The following is a 22137-nucleotide window of genomic DNA, read 5'->3' on the forward strand; positions in this document are numbered from 1 at the left end:
ACTTTGGAGGTAAACTCCTAGTTATGAATTCCTACATCGTTGGATACACACATTTTCAAATTTGCTAGAAACTCATAAAATTGTACATAAGCTCCCTGAATACGATGAGTTCTGGTTCCTACCTCCACAACAGTGCTTGTTGCTTTCAAAGTTTTACTAAGTTATGGATGTCAAATAGCATGTCACTGTTACAATTTATTTTTACCAGATGACTTCTGAGAACAAAGCTGTTTTGATCTCTTGACCCTTTTGATGTTTTACTTTGTGAATCTCGTGTCTGGATTCTTTGCTTATGTGTCTGTTGAGATGTTTGATTTTCTTCTTGGATTTGCAAGAGTTATTTTTATTTTCTGGACACTAAACCTTTCTTGGCAATAGCTTTCACAATGGTCTCTCCTTTTTTATGTCTTTTCTTTTTAATGTATTTATAATGTCTTTTTTTAATCCTTAAGAATTTCCTTTATTGATGTTAAAATGTTCCCACATGTCTCCCTCTGAAGGGTTGGTGTTGCTTTAACTAATATGTAGCTGTTGATTCTATCGAATGTTAGGGACCCATCTAATTTTTTTTCTATAGGGAATAGCCAACAGCTTCAGAACAATTCATCAACTCACAGATTTTTCCATGAAGTAGGAAAAGTGCCTGGTATCTCCACCCTGTTTTACTGAGTGAATACCATGCTGCAGTCCTGGCAGCCTACTCTGGATTTACTGGTAGTTTGGATTCACAGATGAAGTTATAAGCAACCCAGGTGGTAACCACACTCCTATTTACTGAAACGCTAGTGCTCATTTTAAAATATATTGAAATAGCCAACTGGTAATGACTGAAATTTCAATTGTATTGATTCGTATTAAGATGAAGGCTTACATTCATCAGTCTTTTTCATTGAAATAGAGTTGATTTACAAATTATGTTAGTTTCTGGTGTACAGCATAGTGATTCAGTTATACACACACACATATATATATGTTATTTTTTTATTTTTCATATCCTTTTTCATTATAGGTTATTTCAAGATATTGAATGTAGTTCCCTGTGCTATAGAGTAGGACCTTGTTGTTTGTCTATTTTATATAGTAGTTTGTATCTGCTAATCCCAAACTCCTAATTTATCCCTCTTCTCCTTTCCCCTTTGGCAACCATAAGTTTGTTTTCTCTGTTTCATAGATAAGTTCATTTGTGTTGTATTTTAGAGTCCATATTTAAGTGAAGTCAGTGATATTTGTCTTTGACTTATTTCACTTAGTATAATAATCTCTAGGTCCATCCACGTGCTCCAAATAGCATTATTTCAGTCTTTTTAATGGGTCAGTAATATTCCTGTGTGTGTGTGTGTGTGTGTGTGTGTGTGTGTGTGTACCACATCTTCTTTATCCAATCATCTGCCAATGGACATCTAGGTTGTTTCCACATCTTGGCTGTTGTAAATAGTGCTGCTGTGAACATTGGGGTAAATGTATCTTTTTGAATTAGAGTTTTCTCTTGATATATGCCCAGGAGTGGGATTGCTAGCTCATATGGTAAGTCTATTTTTAGTTTTTTGAGGAGCCTCCACACTGTTTTCCATTATGGCTGCACCAAACTGCATTCCCACCAACAGTGCAGGGCGTTTCCTGTTCTCCACACCCTCTGCAGCATTTACTGCTTATGACATCTTAATGATGACCATTCTGACAGGTGTGAGGTGATACCTCACTGTGGTTTTGATTTGCATTTCGCTGATAATTAGTGATGCATGTGCCTTTTAGTCATCTGGATGTCTTCTTTGGAGAAATGTCTATTTAGGTCTTCTGACCATTTTTTTTTGTATTGTGTTGCTTTTTTGTTTTTGATATTGAGTTGTATGAGCTGTTATGTGTATTCTGGAAATTAAGCCTATGTCAGTGATACTGTGCAAATATTTTCTTCCAATCCATAGGTTGTCTTTTTGTTTTATTTATAGTTTACTTTGCTGTGTGAAAGCTTATAAGTTTGATTAGATCTCTTTTATTAGGTCCTGCAGAAATACAAAAAAAAAAAATCATCCTTGTCTTAATGAAAAATACTGTCAGAGATATTTTGATATTTTGTTTGCAGTTCCTCAAATTTGAATCTTAACTGGACATAATAAAATGATGGAAAGGAGGAGGATGAGGAGGAGAATTTACCTTATCCATTCCTGGTTACCTGTCCTGCTGGATACCACACATCATAGCTTCTGTCTGCTCAGTGCATCATAGGAACATGTGTTAAGAATAAGCATATGCCGTTAGTGAAGAAAGCTGAAAAAGTATTCAATGAATAAAACCAGAATACTTCCTTCACATTTGTATGTTGTTAGTCAATGAAATCTTTGTACAAAAATCTCCATTTAAAAAAAGCAGCCTACTTCCAGTGTTATTCTAAACAGTGTCAGCTTCATTCTTGTTAAACAGGAAATGACAACTGACAGGACTTTTCATGGAGGGGAATAGATTTGATGCAAGATATCCTGTTGCATCTCAAGAAAATTATTTTATCTTATATTTTCTCGTAATAGTCTAGAGCCTTGTTTTCCACTTAGCTTGTTACAGAAGAGCACAAAACAGGGATAGTCCGTGGAGGACACCAGTACAGTTCGAGATGCTTTCGTGTGGATGGCTTTAAATAATGTTTAGAGAGAACTGTACATGTGAAAACTCCTCCTGCTTTCTTAGCCTATAAATATTGGACATAAATATTCCCATAGTGCTTTCAGTGGCTTTTCTGTTCTGTTCTTTCGAGTCAGCACGAAGGTGGTTTTCTGAAGGTCACTATGACAGTTTAGGAGCTTTGCAAATGACATTGTGATAGGTAGCATGACACGTGCCTCTTTCTCAAGGTCAACAGCCAAAAGGTGAATTGTGCTGGTTAGAAACCGGATGTTCTAATAAAAGAGAGAGAGGGGAGAGCGGGAGAGAGAGATCATTAGCTCTGTTCGTTATCAGCTGTGAGCAGCTGCAGAGGGAAGTCGGAAGCCGGAGGCCCGCTGCGCACCTCTCTGAGACCGGAGTCATTTGAAGCCAGGTTGGGAGCAGCTGGTGGCCGAGGTGTCTTGTCTAGACAGCAAGCATTTCTGCAGAACTCTTCAAGGAATGGGCCAAGGACTTAGGGAGAGAAAGTCCTGCCAGTGTTCTTGGCACAATTTCACAGGCACATTTCCTTTGCGTATGTTACTTGACAAATGACTAAAGAGAACCTGACACAACATTGTAAAATGACTATAACTCAATAAAAAAAATGAGTAAAGAGAAATAAGACCAAAATAAATAGTATGGTGTTTGGAGAATGGAATGGAATGTTGTGTACATCCAAGCTGAGAACTTAAAGAAACCTTGGTGACACCTGCCAAGCCCCCTGTTTTATAGCAAAGGACACCGATGCCCTGGCTGATGGATAAATAGCATTGGATCACACAGTTAGACCACTGAAGATCTGCAGTTTGTATCCAGATTTCCAGTGTCCACATTCAGTCCTGTTTCCAGATGTATTAAATCCTTGCTGCTCAAAGTGTGGTCTGCCTCCCCTGTTAGTTTGGGAGACATTCAGAATCTCAGGCTCCTTCACCTATGAATTAGAACCTGTGTTTTAGCAAGAGTCCTCATGAGATGTACATGCTGTTAGATCATTAATGTTTGTGAGTCATAAAAACATCTGTGAGTGATGGAGGGGGGAAATTGCCTGATATGTACAATGGGAAAAATCCTCAGATCATGTGTTCATTACAACATCCATCCCACTCTGTTGCTAACGACACCCACTTGTTAGATTTTTAAAAGACGTCCTCTCGATACGGTCATTTGAACTTTTGGATAAATGAGAATACTTCTGTCTTTGAATAAGTGTAATTTTAACTTTATAGGAAGGACCTGCATTCTGTCACAACTTTTAATTTTTGATCCCTCAAATAAACACATTTTAATGGAGCATTTTAATTATTAGCTTCCATCAGGGAAATAGAAACAAGTATACATCATTTTATGTTCTATTTTTGTTTCCACTGCTTTAAGAAGTAAAGACTGAAATCGTTCATGTCTGTCCATAGAAAGTCGTTCTAGTCAAATTCGTTATTAACTCGTTCAACAAGTGTTAATGGAATGAGTACCACATGTTAAGCATTCAGCTGCATTCCGAGTTTACTAGGGGTTAACTGAGATCATTTTATCTTATCAAGACTAAAAATGGTACAATTTGTGCTCCACATTCGCTTACTCAGCCAGGGGAGCTGACAAATGATCATTACTGGAGATGAAATGCTAGTGTTCCCTTGACGATCTTACAGGTAATGCTTCCTCCAGTCACAGATGTCGGCTCTGGGACGGCCAGTGGCTGGTGCCTGGTTACAGACACCAGACATGCTCTTTAGTTTCTCCTGCCTGTTTCCTGTCAGAGTTCATGATTTTACAGACAGTTTCCCCTGACGCAAGGTTAGGTAGCTGATGGTATTTGAAAGATTTCTTTGCATTCTTTTTTTTTTCGACACACACACACACACACACATATATATTTATTTATTTATTAAAGTATTGCCATGTAGTGTCAATTTCTCCTTGTGTTCTTTCAGTCATGCAATTTTAAAACACCCAAAAGATTTTTCTGTAGACTCTGATGTTTTCTCTCCTTAAAGTCGGGTTTTTCTGCCCCTCTCCCCTCCCCCACAAGGCGCACGCCGAGCCTGCTTTTCATTACCTGGCTTGAGTTTTCCTTTGTTACTTTTCTACCACTGATGTTTGGGGTTCGGCGGGAAACTTGCTTTTGTTATGAACGAAACAGAAAAGCGAAAACCAGCGAAAGGAAAGAAAAGAGGAAGAAATCAGCTAATGTGGTAAATAGCAAATTCTGATGTTAGTTAATGAAAGGGTACATGTATTTTAAAATATAATTAAAGTGATTTTAAGAAAAAAAGTACGGTTTTTCTAATTTTGTAATCACCAGGGAGCTTGTTAAAATTCACATTTCCAGGCTACAGCCCAGACTAAAACCTGCAAAATCTTGATTGGTCTTAAGAAAATATACTTTGAGGTGGGGGACGGTGTGGCTCAGCAGTAGCGCATGTGCTTAGTGTGCGTGAGGTCCTGGGTTCTATCCCCAGTGCCTCCATTAAATAAATTTTTTTTAACTTAAAAAGAATATGTTTTAACTATCTCTTGGGTTCATTCCTGTATACTTGGAGGTGGGGACCCACTGGGACAAGCAGACTTGAGCGTCTCCTCTGAAGAGATGCAGTAACTTCAGTTTCTTGGGGAAACTGTTAGTGAAACAAGGTGGATGAAAACGGGATCCCCGCATTGCCGTGATCTGTGGTTTATCACTGAGGTGCCGACAACTTTGAGTAAATATTTAGAGGCCACTGAGAAAGAGTCTCTAAAATAAAGCAGAGCCGTGACTGCTCATTCACAGAATAGCTGAAACTAGTTAATGGTACGTGATCTTATTTTGGTGGTACCAGGAATGGGCTATGAGTCCTTTCTTATAGGTTTTCACTAACAAAATGGTGAGGAGCTCAGGGCTCTTAGAAAAGGCTGATGCTGCCGGTTTATGTTAGTATGTTTTCTTCATCTTGCCCATTCACAGTCACCAAATACTCTCTCTGTCGGCCTCGTGACGACTGAGCAAAACCGTGAGGCTGAAATTTGACTTGCTTCTGCACCTGACATTTCTTCCCTAAGAAATCCTGACCCAGTGCCCTCAGATCCTGGTGACCCTCCTAAGCCGAGAAGCACCATCTGGCCCCCCAAGACTCAGGAGGAGTTTCTGTCCCGTTCTTCCCTGCGTGGGACAGAAGCCCACGCCCCTTTCCTTCAGGTTATAGACGCCAGTAGTAAATGCAATGCTTAGTGAGGGTCAGTACAGTAATTTGTGGATGTGAGGCGTGCTACTAGGGGGCAGGTTCAAGTTCCTTTTGAAACCCAGCCTTTATTGTCAACATCCTAGGGAGGCCAAACAACGAAGAGCAGATATTTTGAAGCAGTCTTTTCAGAGTTAGTTCCCCTCCTTCGACCGTGTGCGGAGGTGTCCGGGGTGGCCCTGCGTGGTGGTCCAGCGAGTCCTGAATTGGTAACGAGAGTGAGGAGCAAAGACGGAGAAAACCAAAGGGCTCCTGCCTCCCAGACTGTCGGCGGCTGATACACGGGGTCTTCAGCATGCTAGCAAGTGAGATAACAGGACCACACGTGCATGGCTGAAGGAGGAAGCACCTTGATTCTTTATTTACTTTCGATGATGCCCCGCTGTATGCACCAACACTTCGTAGAGAAAAATGAGCGGAGACCTGAGTAAGTGTCCCTCTGGCAGACTTACACCCTCCTGACTGACACATTCCCGGGCGAATGTGTGGATAAATTCCGTGACAAACAATTTTGCTGCTGTATTGTTTTGGTAAGTGAAAAGCGACCCCTACTCAGAAGTAAAAAAATGATAATGTTCATGCCAAACGTGGGCTTCCTAGGACAGAACGAAGGGAGGGGTGATGGTCCTCAGGGGTCACTCTCTCTGTGGTGAATGTAGCATCACTGCCTGGTCTTTGAGTACAAGGAGAGGGTCCCTAGATTAGGAAGGAGCTTAAATTTGTGATGAACACCAATGTGGGTACAGTTTACATGACTCATAGTGTTGGCGTTGTCACTGCCCCCTTTTCGTTCAAAAGCTGTCATTTAATAGAAGTTGAAGGCACGCCAGGTGCAATATAAATAGACCAAGTAGGTACACAAACCTGTTCGGGACTTGGAAAAGGTGTGGAGCATCTGTTCAAAGTGGAAAGTGTTGGTTCATTGACTTAATGGGAGACGTCTTAGGTGCTGAACTTTGAGGGTTTTTCTGCTTCACCAGTTGATTTATTTCACCTCTCAGGTTGCTGTAATTAAAAAACACAGTATGTGTATGAACTCGACTTTTGTGAGGCAAAGAACTTTTTTTGTAAGAGGTGGATCATATCCTTTTCTGCCAAAAGGGAAAAAAAATCTATAGTGTTTTTAATACAGATCAATTAGTCTCTAGAAAATATTCTCAGGTGCAGTTATAAATCACGACGTGACGTCTTCATCCATGCCTGTGAGGTAATACCACGCTTTCCATTGAAGGGCTGTTGTGAACTGAACTTGCTGGAAGCCCAAAGCAATTATATAAAAAATGACAGAAAATATTTTAAAATGTGATGAAAAACCAAAGTATACCAAAGCAAGGGAAATATTTAATCGATCCGTCCGCAGGAGCAGTTTTCTGTGATCTGGTCTTTCTTCACTTTGACACCTTCCAGTGAGGAGTGCAGGGTAAATACTGCGCCTCTGGTCTGTGAACACCGTTCAGGAAAATAACAGAGTGGTGGCATCATCCAGCAGGTGTCACTCCAGGGCTAACGTCACAGCTCCAGCTGGGCCAGGGGAGACCTTCACAAGGCTGACCCTGCACAGTCACGCTTCATGACACCAGTACTGACAGGACTGTCAAATAGTCCGCAGCAGCTTCTAGACCCCCTTTCTCAGCTCTGGAGTGAAAACGGCTACTTCAGCTCCTGCGGGGTGGGAAAATTTCCCCTCCTCCAACGCACTTCAGAGTCACCCCTGAGAAGGGCCCTGGGAAACCTTACCTCCAAGAGCATTTGCTGAACTGTTAAAATTGAGCTTGGTTTCTGGAGTAAGAATTTGGCTTTGAGGAAAGCAATTCGCTGCTAAAAATGAGTACAGTGAAATGACATTATTGAATTTTTCATGAAAATCACGATTGCTCTTTTTCATAACATTTTAGAGTTAAACCTCAGAAATGTCTTACCTACTGATTACTCCAATTGAGTAATTCTCTATGACACAGCTTCTTATTTAAAAAAAAAAATGCTTGCTTAATAAATCAAAAGGCGTCAACAAGGACCTATTGACTCTATATAACTATTGATTTTGGGAAAATTATGCAGCTTTCACCACAAAGGGCATGCAATTAGTTTAGTTGGCACATGTGTACAGGGTAATTATTCCTACTCTTACCCATCTAGGCTCTTAACTGTGAAATTTGGAGTTTCCTAGAAAAATTAAAAATTCTTAGTTTCTTATCCAGTCCCACCCATTGTTTCTGTGGCCACCACCACACAGATGGGTTAGAAGTGCAGTCAGCTCTCAGCTGACACAGTGTTGTAAGTTCCCATCAGAAAATCTTCCAGGGAAACTTGGTCATATGGGGAAATGTGTACGTGCAAATAAAAAGCAGCCAAGTAAATGGATTTCTGCTTCTGCCCAATGACTAGTGGGAAGGGTCCCAGTTTTGTGCTTCCTTTTAGTTCTTCTCTGATAAACAAACATAGGGCAATACTGAGTCTAATTCTTTAATGATAAAAGTTTTAATAATTAGTAAGCCACAGCAGGCATCCATCTTTAAAACAGATGCATTTTCGTGGCTGACCCTTCCTTTCAGACCCTTGTCTTTTTCCCCCTGTTCCGCTACGTGTCATGTGTCTACCAACCTAGTTATCATTTCCAGAAAAGAAGTCCCTTTTACATAGAGGCTTCACAATGCATCGCAGATGAATAAAGGTTGTTTTTGTTTGTTTCTGCTTATTGGTTTACATTTTTGAAGCTTGCACGTTTCCTTTCAATAGCTACTGAAGGTCCATGTTTTAGAGACTTACCATTTTTCAGGTGTCTCGCAATGCCCTCTTGGTCATCCGTCTCCAGTCGAAGGCGTTGTCCAGTGTGAAGTATCTCAGGTCCCTCCCATGCCACACCTCTGAATTCGGAGTTCCTGTGGTCTCTGCCTCATTACTTTGGAGTGCTGACCCGCCATCCAGTCTTCCGAATACACCTCAACGCCCCCCATCCCACCTGCATGGCAGTTCCTTGCCTGGAATGTGCAGTGCCCCCCGACCCTTGAAATTACGGTATTACATTGCCTGCTTGAGAAATCAAGGAAGCACCAGTTCAGACTCTTATCCATCGCGATACCATAAGGGTATTGCTTTGAAATTCGCAGAAGGGATCCTCTGTGCAGGTGTGAATTAAAAGCAATGTTGAATATTATACAACCTGTCTATTGAATTATAACTTAATTTCAAAAGTGAGAACAGAATTTGTGACTAAACTGAACATAAGACACATTCTTTTTAAGACCAGTACTTAGATTCAAGAACTGGGAAACAGAAGGGAAATGAGTAACACAAATGTTATGAATGCCGATCAGAGTGAAGGGAGCCGTGGACCTTCCTACCCGGGAAAGCTGGGCTCTCCTCATTTGCAGTGAAGACGGAGGAAGGAAGGAAAGTCATAATACTTTGGAACGTCCATGGTTTTGGATACACAGACTGCAGGTTAGCAAGTAACATGTGAGTTGGTAACATTTTAATCAAGGTTTCACAGCTTAATGTTCATGAAGACAGTAGACTGATTTACAGAGGTAAATAAATGATCCCACAAAAGGCTACAATTTCATAATCGTATAGGGAGGGGTCCCCTAAGGTAACATTGACCTCCATCTCCCAGTCACATCCCTGCATAATTAATGATAAATGAATATTCAATCAAGTGGATCCCAGGAAAATTTGATAATCTGTTAATTCAGCCATTAACAATGAGCTTTTCTTTTCCTTTGCCCTCACTTAGAGAATCAAATATTTAGAACCTAAAGGGGTAATAGCAATTCGGTTTAACCTGCTCAGTCCAAGGGAACCCAAGAAGGTCTAGGGTGGCTAGTGGACTTGCTTCATTCATGAAATTCTCTCATAATCAAATGTAGATGTCAGCAATGATTGGGTGTTAGATTGGCATTAACTGTTGATTCCTGCACTGATGGTTTTGCCAAATGCTGATTAATGTATTGATGTCTTTTAGATGAGCCATCAGTAACTTACTTTCTATAATAAAATCATCCCATTAGAGAATTCAGCTGCCATTCCCATGTGATAGACAAGTGTCGCAGCCGCGTTTACTATTCCTTGCTACGTACACCAGTAAAGTGTGTGAATTCACAGTGATTTTGATTGTTTGCCTAAATACCACTCTATTTGGACACTTGTTAGAATATTCCTGAATGAATCCCGTGAAATGTCGGCACAAAGTCTATTTTCGGTCTCATTAATGCATTAGAATGCAGGTTTTTGTTTGCAAAGCCCAAGATCATGCAGATTGTTTAATTACTCCATTATGAAATACAGAGATGAAAGAGGAAAATGGGTAGACTGCATACCGTCCAGATTTAGAATTATTATTTGTTTTAAAGAGAAAACTCTGCTTAAGTAATTAAAAATGTAAATATTTAAGGGAACACATTGTTTATCAAGATCTAAGCAGGAAAATGGAAGGAGGACAGATGAGGAAGGATTAGACACACGTCTTAACGACTGTGAATGTATGAATTGAAAGGGGAGGGAAGAGCTCAGTGGTAGAGCGCGTGCTTAGCATGCACCAGGTCCTGGGTTCAATCCCCAGTGCCTCCATTTAAAAAATACACAGACCTAATTACTTCCCCCGCCATAAATAAATAAATAAGAATGTATACATCAAAAGGGGATACAAATTTGCAGGCATGAAACAGTACACAGGTGAATGACACTAATATCAGGACAAGATGCACACGGGAGCCCATAGCAAAGGTGTGAGAAGAGCTCCAACAGAGAGGCCGTGAGCTTCAGAGTCCCACGGTCGTCCGTCCGTGTCCTGGATCGGCTCTCTTCCTCTCTGTGTGGTCTCAGGCAAGACATTCTTGTCTAAATTATCGTTGCTGCTTTCCCTATAAAACATGGCTGATAACATTTGCTATGAGAAGAGCCTGAAAGGTTTCCTGAAAAGCATACTGCTTGTCGGATACAGTGTATTTAATAAACGCATCTTGGTATGAACCATAAAAAAAAAAACTTAGAGGAGGTAGATCAAATTGTACCCTTGGGAAAGGCAAAAAGAGAGGAAGCACATAGAAGGTAATTCTTCAAATTACTGATAGTCAAAGAGAGGGGGAGGCTGTGGAGAAGGGGAGGAAATCAGAACGTTGCCTGAAGAATGAACGGTACCCACGTCTGACTCGTCTTTGGATTCTCCTGGGACCATGTGAACAATGGCGCGATTGTGGAACAGGTGGCTGATGGTAATAAATGAACCAGGAAAATAGTAGGAAGTTGGTTTTCCCATATAAATTCAATCTTTGGAGGCAAAGCAATAGTGATGTTACGGAGTCCTCCAGGATCGACGCGGCTGAAAGGAAAGGTGCAGACAGGCTGAGACAGATGCAGAGAGAGATACCAGAGCCAAGAGCAAACCGGTGTAACAGCCACAGGGCAGCCACATTAAACCAAAGCGTTTACGCTCTGCAAGAAAATGTATAATCACTTAATTAGAAAATCATCTTTCAGCATATGAGGGTTTTTTTTTAATCACTTAAAGAGTCAAGAAAATTGCCAGTGATTGATGAGAGCAGAAAATGAAAGATGAAAAACGTCTGGAGTTGACATCAGGCGTCTTAATCACCCATAGTCCCTTCAGGGTAAACTGGAATCCATATTTATTTCATCCCAATAAGGGAATTCATCATAGGTTTGTGTGTTTATCAACCAAGAAGCCATTTATGGATTCATTCAGCTAGACTCAACCGTGGGTGGTTAAGGACACTGGCGTGGATTCCACCTGTGGTTGTAAACGGAGTGTGGATCTTTGCTGAGCGACTTCTGTGTAGAACTCTTGGCCAAACAGGTGTTGCATTTTCTTTCCCCACAAATGCTATTTGATCTCCATCCTTTCTGAAAAATTTAGCATATGTGATACGGGGAAACTGTTAACCCTGCAAGAAAACCAATTCTCTCCAGACATTCTTGCCTTGGAATAGGATGTATTTCCCCCTTTATGTCCAGTGAGTTTTCATTTTCTATAAGATGCCAGATTTATAGGGGAAAAAAATCATTCTGTGTCTTTGACAGACAGGGAGCACTTCAAAGCCAAGCAGCCTTTATATTTCCCATCGTCGGGTGAGTGCCAACTGGACAGTCACCTCGATCTGAGTCTCCGTGACAGCTTTGAGGAAGTTCTTTATTCCACTGATCCCTCAGACGGCCAGGCTACTTCCCTTGTACCTTGGCAGGTTTTCCTACCTTTGAGAAAAGAAACCGATTCAATAGTCTTTCTACCTGCTTTTATGGCTCTTCATTCTCTAGAAAGAATTCGTTGACATTCTTGCTTCAAGCTGGCAAAATATTTTTCCACAGGCGACTAGTCTAAGCGAAAATCCACAAAGAAATTGTGTATGATTTGATTTATGAGTTTTAACGAAAGTCGTTTTAAAAGTCTGTATCCTTTACATTGACGGTGTTCAGTAAACATTTGGAAGGAAGAGACAGTTAATCGGGGAAGAAAAGGAAGAAGATGGAAAGAGACATCTGTTAAATAGAATAAGAAGAATAAAATTGTTGTAGATACAAGCTTACACACGGTGAGGCCTGTATTCATAACTTCTGTAGTTATTAAAGCGCACGCTCAAAGCTGTTCATGGGGTATTTGAACCCTTTCGTGTCATTTTATTCCTTGCGTTATGCTGTAGCAATGTTGACACCGATACAGCAGTACAGCAGGAATGTTTAAATAACTTGTAGACCAGTTAAGACAGAAAAGTGAGACGAGGAGGTGTAATACTTTCACAACAGAAAGACTGCTGTGGAACTTCAGATGGCGTACTGTGCGCCCGAGTCATGATTTTTTTTGTATTTCTCCACTTTTGTCATTCACCTAGGTAATCCCTATTCTATCTTGGTCTTAGAAAAACATTTTGCATGATAGGTTTTGTTTGAATTATTAGTGCTCTGCTTAATTCTGACATGGTCATGAGGGCAAACAGGATTTACAGGCCTTGCTCGAAAACCCAAGATGTGCTCTGAAAAGTTTTTCTCCTGGGTCTGCACATACATCATCCACTGCTGGGTCTGAATTAATTAGTGGGATGAGGAGAAGGTGTTTTTGTTTGTTTTCACTTAACGGTTATGTATCTCTATATATACACATACGTATCTATATATATATAAAACAAAACACAAAAAATATATATATAAAACAAGTATATATACATATGTTTTTTAAAATCAAGAAATGGACTATATTGGCTGAATCTAAAAGCCTATGTTCCAGCCATCTGAGACACTGAGGAAGTTTTCTGCGTACAGTCATCACAGACAGGACCTATACCCCAGACAGGACATAGAATCCTAAACTCTAAAAAAAATAAAATAAAATAAAAGAGGACACTCCCTAATGAACTCATCTACAAAGCAGAAACAGACTCACAGGCACAGTAAACAATCTTATGGTTACGAGGGGGAGAGGGGTGGGAAGGGATAAATCTAGGAGTTTGAGATTTGCAAATGTTAGCCACTATATATAAAAGTAGATTTAAATTTTTTCGTCTGTATAACATGGGGAACAATCTATATTCAATATCTTGTAATAACCTTTAATGAAAAAGAACATGAAAATGAATATATACTTGTATATGCATGACCGGGACACTGTGCTGTACACCAGAAATTGACACATTGTAACTGACTGTGCTTTAATTTAAAACAAAAGGAGAAAAAAAAGAATCATAAACTCGATGATGAATGAATCGGTGGCCACAGGTGTCCATTATGGTGAATGTTTGGAAGAATGTTCCAGACATTTTTTTTTAACATTTTTTATTGATTTATAATCACTTTACAATGTTGTGTCAAATTCCAGCATAGAGCACAATTTTTCAGTTATGCATGAACATACATATATCCATTGTCACATTTTTTTCTCTGTGAGCTACCATAAGATCTTGTATACATTTCCCTGTGCTATACAGTATAGTCTTGTTTATCTGTTCTACAATTTTGAAATCCAGACATTTGACCTTGACTCACTTTAGGATTCTTAGGACAGAGGAAGTCTTAGATCTGATGCTCAGTCCATGAGATGGTCCAGCCCTCAAAACCAACAGCCACGTGTGACTGAAGAAGCACTCAGTGCCTGCGTCATGAAAGCAGAGATGTGTGTATCGGTGTGCAGAGTCTAAAAAAAGAAACAGTCTTGTAAAGTGTCCACCATGTCGTTTCTTCCACGCTTGATAAGATAGTTGTTCCATCACCTGGTGCTCTTCTTCAGAAATATTCAAGAGGCAAACACACAGACAAAAGGAAAAACAAAAAAAGCAATGGTGTTACCTTCATTAAACGGTTGCTTAGTTTCTACAACATCCCTTAAGGTAGCTTCGGCTGCTGGAAAGATGTAGTTGAATTATTCTCAGGGACAAGAACAAAACAGGACGTGTGGCCCCTCGGCCATCAGCTCCCACCTGCAAAAGCCAGGGGAGCCGGGGCCTCCCTCTCCTCGCTGTCTGTCCCGCGGGATTGCTGCCCAGACTCGGATGCTGACTCTACATGAGTTTATTTACTTCCAAGATTCCCAACTCACAAATGCAGTTTGACTTATTTGATGAAACCGTCTATAATGTTAACAGAGCAAAGTTTAACAACGCTAGACATTCAAAGTCTTACTTCTGACAAACAGCCGTCTGTCCCTTTTGCTTCAAGTGAGCCATCTGCACACAGGCATATTCGATCAGCTCACCCTCAGTTTCCTTTCCCCAAGGCAGTGCAACTAGAAATGGGCCTTTTGGAAATCCTCTGTAACGACTGTCCTCTTGAGTTCATCAGAATTCCTTGATCTTCTTGCTCTCGGTGTTTTGCACTTTCTCCAAAGAAGCACCCAAGAGCTGAAAGACAAGAGAATCGCTTCTGAGTCAGTGGTTTACTTGACCTTCAATTCCATGGGTGTCACTCTGTTTTGCCCTCAGGATTTCTAGAGATTTCCTTTCTACAGGTAGTCAAAAAAAAAAAAAAAAAAGACTGTTTCTGATGACCTTATAGTTAAGAGTCTAGGAGCTGTTCGTCGAACTAATGTTTCTATAACACATGTGTGTTTTTATAATCCCTAAATTACAAAAAGTGGTAGTTTTCTCTTCTTTATATGAACCTGTTAAACGAATCAGCTTTCTTCTCTCACGGCGTCGGTGGAAATAACCTTTCTAGCAATGATGGGATCGTATGTTTTAACCTAACGTGAATTATAATAGGATTCACCCCAGTAGAATGAAAACAGCTCCTGGGGTCTACGTGTAATTCGCAGGCACTGATACTGGCCATCCAATGACTAAGTAAAAGTAAGTGTCCCTTTTCATTATGAAAAATGCCTTCTGTCTAAACACGAAGCAAAGCATCTCTTCAAAGACGCCTAACCTTTGGTTTATATTAGCCACAATACCCACGTATATTTATGATTGGGAATTATACCTCATTGTTAATTTCAGCTTTCTGAATTTTTAGCGGAAACATCCAGATGTAATATTGTGTTAGAACTAGAAGAAAAATGTATTCAAAAATTGTCAGGTGCCCGCCCTGCTTAGGATAGTTTGCTAAACAATCTGACAAGCGAAAGGCCTTTGTCAGAGACTCAGCGTTCAAAGTTCTTGAAGGGAGGTCCCAGCAGGACACCTGGCACACGTCTCTGTACCCTTCGCGGCAAAGCAGTCATGACGGACAAGGTGATTTCTAACGGCATTTTCAGAGAAAAAAATTCCATTATTCTTTAATCTTGTATTGTGGTCAAAATGTGTGACCTTGAGCCGCTTTTAAATATATTTATTGATTTAATATAAGTCAGAGGATACATTTCTGACCTTTCCTAGGCAGGTAAGAGACTTACATGTAAGCTTTCCTTTGGGTGTGAGAAGAAAGATGAGTTATGATAGAGGTTTCTAACTGTTCTTTATCCATCTCTCCACTTCAGCCTAAGTTATCATCAATTTTAACCTTCAGACGGAATTTAGCCATCCATTATAAAAGGACAGTCACAAAATTATAATCTCACTTGTGCCCAATAATTTGTCTTCTGCTGAAGCTAATTGATGAAATTATGGTATCAGTTAAGTCCCCGGCAATATATTCCTTTAGAATGCTTTCTTTTTTCTTTTCTTTTTTTTTCTTTCTTTTTTTTTTTTTTTACAGCCTATTCAAAGTTTTCCTTCACTCAGAAGTACAAAAGGAGTTAGAAAACATGAGTGCAGGACAATGTTCACGAAATCAAGAGGAATACCTGGTTAAATGCGTCTGGAGAAGCAGGCTGGCAGGAGCTCTCTCATTGAGACTGTTACGTTTCAATCACCAGCTGAACTGATAAGCGTTGATTTGAACAGAATATTTGAAGAACATAAAATTTCCCCTTTACAACCAACTCTCCAGACGCCTGGTGTGTTGATATTTAGATGATACAATTTATTTCAGAAAGCAGCGTGGGAGCAGATGCTGGTAATATAAATGGCTAAGAATTTGCATTGATGATGACTCTTGGGTGTGCGCTGAAGCATCCCTGTGTCCAAGAAGAGCTCCTTGTGGGGATTTCCTGATCTGGTTTGAAGTCCTGTTTATTTCTCGAAGGGTTTAAAGGTATGAGAGAAGAAGATTGATGTCGCTAGATGAAATTAAAAAGAGAAACAGTGATGCCCTGAAGAGTGTCGTGAAATATACACATTGGATATGGCTCCCATGTTGCAAATCAAATCAGTTGGAAATCAACGTCCATTGATTTTCTGTGTTCATTTATATGCAGTCTGTATAAAATATATAGACACTGACGTTAGTATTTTATTGGCATAGATAACGAATACACTTTATTTCTCTCTTGAGACTTTCTCTGTTCTTAAAGAACTTAAAATAATAGCATGACATATGTAAACTGATATTTGTAACTAGATTTGGGGGGAGAGTTCACAATATGTGAATAGATTGTTATAAACAGAATGAAAGGCACACTGTGGACAAAAAATAATCCACATTTAATTGTTACCGCATTTGACTTGTCATTTCTGGATCAAAGTTTGCTTCCAGATTTAAAGATGTTACGTTGTTTTGGGAGGTGCACATTTGCAAAACCTCTGCTCTTTATTGTAGTCAAAATCTAAAGTACTTGGGATAAATCTTGAGCCAATCACAGGTGATTGGACATTGTGCTGTCAATAAAGTCATAGAAATAAATGTTGCATGATGCTTAGAAAGAGACTATTGAGAAACAATTGCAAATTTCTTTGTTGCATTAACCTGACAATACAGAGAGGTTATGCTATACCTCGGTAGGTTTAAAAATAGGATTAGTAAGTTGGGAAAAGTCAGTGCAAAACAGTGTCATTCAGATGGAACTTCTAAACATTTCAAAGCTGACTTATTACCTACTATTTGCTTCAATCATTAGAAACCAGAATCCCCACTCTACCGAAATAACACCTACTTATAAAATCAAAATGCCACACAGAGTTGCAAAGAGATATGGGCTCTTCTCTTATTAAGAAAAGCTTGAGAAATAAAGTGAAAGTTAAATAACTGAGACAATCACAAAACCTAGAGGTGCCAGAAAACAGAGAAGACAAGGTGCCCTTGACGACAGCGTCCAGCCGCTGTTTTTATAACCTCAGCGTCTTTCTCCTCTTATGAGCTTTGTGGGTAGAGTGTTCTAACTCTCCTGTCCCCAGAGATGCACGTCACGGGGCCCAAATACTCGTCTTTCTATTCCTAACTCTAAAAATCATGTGTCAGGTGGTAGGCGTTCGGTAAACCTCAGGGAGCTCATGTTTTCAGATAGACAGAGCCCTGGTGGACAAAGGCGAGGAGGGTAACTGCAGATTATGGCACCTGCGGTGGAGGGAATAGACAGAGTGAGAGGGTGACCTCCTCGGAGAGGATGCTCGAAGCGGTCTTCGGTGTCAGCAGTAGGATGGGACCCTGAGGAGTCAGGAGAAGGACTTTCAAGGCAGCGGGTGGGTTGAGTGCAAAGTGCTGGAGGAAGAGGACTTGGCATGTCTGAGGGACACAAGAGGGGCCAGGGGTGACGGTTTCTAGGGGGACCCTGAGTCTCAGGCAGGATGGAGAAGCCTGGTGGGGAGTCAGGATGCTTCACTGAGTTCAGGGGAACAATTGAAAGCTCCCAACTAAGGGGTGCAAAGGTCTTGTTTCTATTTAAACACCACTGTGGCTACTCTGGGGACAGTGGGTTTGATGTCAGGAGGTAGAAAAGGTGGGAATATGGAGAATCGTGGCTGTCAGCCCACCCTCTGTTCCCCAGAATTGTCCTCATCACTGACTATTTTATTAGAATAACATGCAACCCACCTCCCCTTCTCTCTCCTTCAAAGCCCATCCGTCATCTCTGTTTCCACGTGCAAAGCTGCGTTCCTTTCTTTGTTAGCACCTCTGTCACTCACTGGTCTGCTCTTCCCCCTTTTTTATGATGCTCATAAACATTTTGGGGGAAGAAAAACTCATATTGACCTCATATGCCATCTGCTTGCACTGGACAGACTTGAGACACTGGCTCTGGGGCAGAACCTATGAATTGCAGGTTGTCGGTAAAGAATTGTTTGCACTGAGCGTGGTTAGAGTTAAGGAGCTCTGGACCGTGTGTGGGGCAGAGCACAGGCAGCCACCGCTTCTCCATCAGGCACCTTGCATCCGTCTATTTCAGGTACCCTCGGGGAAGGACTTGGGTGCCTTCACCGCCGGTAACCGCATCTGTGGGCTGATAGGTGGAGATTATCCAAACAACACACAGCAGTGAACTGGGTGTAGACCTAAAACCCGGCTGCTTTATTCACTAGTCCTAGTGACAGACCCCGAAGCGAGCACGGCCAGGGAGCGAGTGACGGAAGATGGGGGAAATGGACCTCCTCTGAGCCACGTGGCATGGGTTCAGCCCAGCCACAATCTGGGAGCGGGGATGGAGCAAACAGGTGTTGCATCACTCCATCAGCTCATCTTTACTTTCAGCCCAGTGTGTTTTCAGAGGAGACACCCTTACATAACAGAGGGTCAGGAGACCGAAGTCCCACCGATGTCCCTGGTTGGGAGATGCATCTTAACTGACTCATCCTGACTTCCTACAGCCACACACCTGTGGCCACGCTGGAGGGTTGTAACCACCGTCTCCTGGGAGATTTTCACTTCCTGTCATTTGTTTTCACAAGGTACCATTTCTGCCCATTTCCCTGAAGCTCTAGGCTCAGTTTGCTTGCTAACGAGAGACTCTGGGAATCAAGTAATACTGTGTAATGCATTCACAACAGCAGCGAGGGCACGACAGTTTAGCTCCCTGCTTCCTTTGTGAAGGATTTGGAAAGGATCTTTTCAAGAAAATGTAGTTTCTGGAGAAAAAAAAATAAACATGACAGTTCATGGTGCAGAATCTGGTGGTTCCTCTTGAGGCTGTGGAGTTGGAGAGGAAGACCCATTGGGGTAGAAGCCGTGGTTACGTGTCGTTGGGGTGCAAAGACGTGATGTCGAGGTTTTGTTAGTCCTGACAAGATGGGAAACCTCAGCTCTGGACTGTGATAAGTAATGTACAGAGTGATTTAGATTTAGTGGCTGTGGCCCTGTTACAAATTCATCCTGGTGACTAAATAAAGCTGGGGCAAATTTGCCAGTGGTGCAACTTTTATATAATCTTAGGCTTTTGTTAAATTAACTGAGGTTTTGAAATATGAGTTGTGTGTGTTTTAATACTCTGTAAATATACTCTGTCCCCTTTAGTTAATAACATGTTTAATATATAAATATATATATATATAGAGAGAGATTTGTCACACACATACCCACAGAATATAAAATGCATTAAATAATAATTTGTTCTTACCAATTTATGCTGTTTAAGCTAATATGATATTAAGCTAATGATGCTGTACTTTCCTCTCTCGCTTTCAAAATTCTAAGTATTCTCTCTTCCATGAGAGAGCGTTCCCCTTTGATTAGTCTTGAACTAGTGATGTAATGTGTCAGCACGTGTTCTGGAGAACACGCAGTGTGCTGGTACGATTCACTTTAACAAATGATCTCCAGCAAACGATTTCTTTGCATTGGGCGTGTGCTGTGTTTGAAATGAAATTCAGTTTTGGAACAATATGGGAAGTAGTTGTTCGAAGAGGATGCCAAACTAGCAAACCATTTATTTCACAATAAATACGAATGCTGAAGTGTATGTCAGTAGTGCATGACCTAGCTGGCAAGACAGGATTTCCATTAGACTTTATAAAGAAAAGGTGAGCAAGCAGCCAGGAAAGTGGCCGCTGGGCACGGGCAGGCCTGGAGTTGCCGCGGCGCGCAGTGGACTTGGCTGCTCACCGCGCCGGCCCCGCGGACAGCGGGAGGGATGCGCGGCGCGCGGAGGCCAGGCGCTGCCCCGCGTGGTGGGAGGGCCCTGCCCGTAAAGATGACCCTTGAGACAAACCAAGAAACAACAGATCATACTCAGAGACAATGGAGACGGTGCCTCGCCTCTCCTTGACTCTTGACTGAGTGGCTCAAAAAGACATTCACTTTAGAAATTTATATTTCAGTGTTCCTGGTTTCCAGGGCAGGGGAAGAAGCGAAAACAAGTCCTCGCTGAAGCAAAGTAACTTCAGTTCAGGCCTCAGAGATTTCCAGCAGGGAGGCTTCCGTGACCATGATTAATAATGGGAAAATCGTAAAATACGTGAGAATGAAAAGCAGACTGCTGGGGGTGGGGGGCACAAGTCAGACTGAGACTAGAAAAAAGTCTCCAGATGCGGGGCTTGTCAGATGCAAATTATAAACAAGGAGTTGAATATACCTGTGGGATAAGAGAAGGTGTCCAAAACAAGAGAAGTGAAACATTGTATACAAATGGCAGCAAGAAAAGTCTAGGAACAAATGAGTAGCAATGAATGGGTTAAATTGCTGGTGTGAAACAGTTGAAGAGAGATGGAATAAAATGACAGCGAAATCTGAGGAAATGACATGAAGACGTGGAAAAATAAAGAGGGTGCGCACATGAAAGAGAGACCAAGACGTAAGGAGGAGCAGGGGGGAAGGGTGCAGCTCAGTGGCAGATGCGTGCTCAGCACGCATGAGGTCCTGGGTTCCATCCCCAGTGCCTCCTCTAAAAACACGTAAGTAAATAAGCCTAATTACCTCCTCCCCCCAAAATAAAAATAAATAAATAAATAAGGAGAAAAACCAAGGAGGAAGAAGGAAGCAACAAAAAAGGAGGGTGATGGAGAGACAGCATTAAAGGGGTTAAGGGATGAAAGACAAAATCCACAGATGCAGACTAAATTTCAAGTTGGAAAAATAAATTGAAAAAAAGCTGGCACCACCCAAGGGACAGAGCAGAACAGTAAAGACCTGAAGAGCAGCTAGGGAGAAAGTAATTGTTATTTGTAAAAAAAAAAAACCCACAATTTCACTGAAAGCTGATTTTGCATTATTGAAAATGGGAAGCTAGGATTTTTTGACACTCTCTTCATCATAACCTCGTTCAGTTTAGAACTGCGTGCTTATCAAAGTCGCTGAAATAAAAATTCAAGATTTGTCTTTCAAATCAGGATTGGAAAATGACAGTCATTTTCGAAAAGACACAATCTCAGAGAAACAAGAAGACATCCCTGTCAGTATTTATGAAGAATAATAAAGGTTGCTCCATAATAATGTATCTTTAAGTCAGCTAGAAATAAACGTGTTTTCTAATGTTACATGCCATTCAGCATGCAATACAGCAAAATGCTCCCAATTATGCTGACTCAGCACTGACTTATCTAGAAGGAGAAACTGATACATCGAACAGTAAAATGGGAGACGTTAGCAGGTATCTCTCAAACTGAGAGATCAAAAACATAAACACTAGGAAAGATATGAAATGCAAAATGAAACGCTTTGATACAATAGACATAAATACAGGCGTAAACACACGAAACACATAATGTGCAATACAGCCAAGCCCACGTGACCATTGTTAAAAGCTGGTCTTGCGGTGGGTGGGCGATGAACACTAAACTCAAGTTTTCAAGTGGGTAATATCTTTTTTTTTGATTTTATAAAGTTTTATTATTAGTTCTAGTTCAAGTTACGAATTACGATCTAATTAAAACCACTCTTTTAACACATTACTTATGTTGTGAAGTTTGAGTAAATGCTCAATTACTTTTAGAACACGTTCAATGACAAAACTGGAACTAAATTGGAAATCAGTGGGGAAATTGTTGAAACGGTATTTGGAAAATTTTAAGACACTTTTGCATCATTACAGGGTAAAACAGGGAATTGTGCCAAACATTAAGCTTATGATAATAATGAAGGATTTTAAAAATATATCAAAATTTGAAGC

The sequence above is a fragment of the Vicugna pacos genome, chromosome 31 (genome assembly GCF_048564905.1).
Source record: "Vicugna pacos chromosome 31, VicPac4, whole genome shotgun sequence".
In the NCBI taxonomy this organism is placed as follows: Eukaryota; Metazoa; Chordata; class Mammalia; order Artiodactyla; family Camelidae; genus Vicugna; species Vicugna pacos.